At 49.1% G+C, this 1,285-nt stretch overlaps 1 gene segment (V, D, J or C); it reads left to right on the top strand.

The window, feature by feature from the left end:
* LOC105309596 overlaps positions 1-1,285 on the top strand; it is a 6,250-nt gene that overhangs the window by 1,056 nt on the left and 3,909 nt on the right.

Consider the following 1,285-nt stretch of genomic DNA (forward strand, 5'->3'; position numbering starts at 1 on the left):
CTGCACAAAGAGACCCGGCCCAGTGCAGGCTGCTGTGTGTTGAGCTCAGGCTCTCTGCTCTCACAGGAACACGCTGTCTCCACATGAGCCCTCCCTTCAGACAGGACACATGGACACAGGGGAAGGATCAGCCCCCAGGACTCTACACAATGCCGTTTCTGTCCTGCCTGCAACACAGGACCCTCCAGTTCTTCACTTACCATCCCCACAGAACCAAGTGTCATCTACTGTCCGATTTCACTAAGTCTGTCCTACGCCGTGAGCTCCATGGGGCTAGAGCTCAGCTCAATCTCTACGTCTCTACCCAGGCCGGTCACAGAGAAGGGATTATGTAGATACGTGGCATTCACCTGTCCCCACTTCCTCTCCTATTGTCCCTCTTACACGTCTTTCTGTTTGTGGACCCCCCCAGGGGGGTCTAAAGTGACATGCTCACCCTACATGTCATGCACACTTATGATTCAAGATCACACAGACACTTTTGAAGGACAGGTCCATGTCAGGTGGGGGCACAGCTAGCTGCTGACCCATGGACACCACTAAGAACTCAGAAACCTGATGAAAGAAAATATCTTGATGGACCAACGTACACAGAGCACAATCTAAACACCTCATTGTGGCCATGGTGAGCCAGGGGCCAGGGAACACATTGGATATGCTGGTCACTTGTCATGTCTCCTTCTTTACACAAAGCTCAAGTCCAAATGGGGTTGGAGCACCACACCGTGACCTCACTTAGCCTTTCAAGTTTCCTCAATGCCCTATTTAAACACCATCACTGGGAATTCAGACTCCAAGGCATGAAATTTGAATAACCGAACTCAGTTCATAATATTCCACCAGTGGACCCCAAAAGTCATGTCTTTCTCTCATGAAAAATACATTAACTCTAACCCAACTTTCCCAAATATAGTACTAGTTACAGCTCCAACTCTAAATCTTAGGTCCAAAGTCTCATCTAGGTATCATCTCATTAGTTATTGGTGGAACTTGAAATATGATTCAAAAAGAGATTAAGTCCTCTCCGACTGTAAACCTATAAAACCTGATGACTTATGTGCTTCCAAAATATGATGGAGGGGCTGGCATAGGGTGGAAACCCCACTCTATGATGATTAAAGAGGAGAGAGGGAAGGAAGGAACGGCGCCAAGCTGGCCCAAACGACGGCGAGGCAAGTCCCATGGGACGGTAGGTTGGAGACCATCTTCTTTGTCTGGATGCCTGGACACTGTACCCGGTGTTTGCGGGTCACACCTCCCGGACACACTGAGGTGCTGTCTCACC

The sequence above is a fragment of the Pteropus vampyrus genome, unplaced genomic scaffold (genome assembly GCF_000151845.1).
Source record: "Pteropus vampyrus isolate Shadow unplaced genomic scaffold, Pvam_2.0 Scaffold792, whole genome shotgun sequence".
NCBI lineage: Eukaryota > Metazoa > Chordata > Mammalia > Chiroptera > Pteropodidae > Pteropus > Pteropus vampyrus.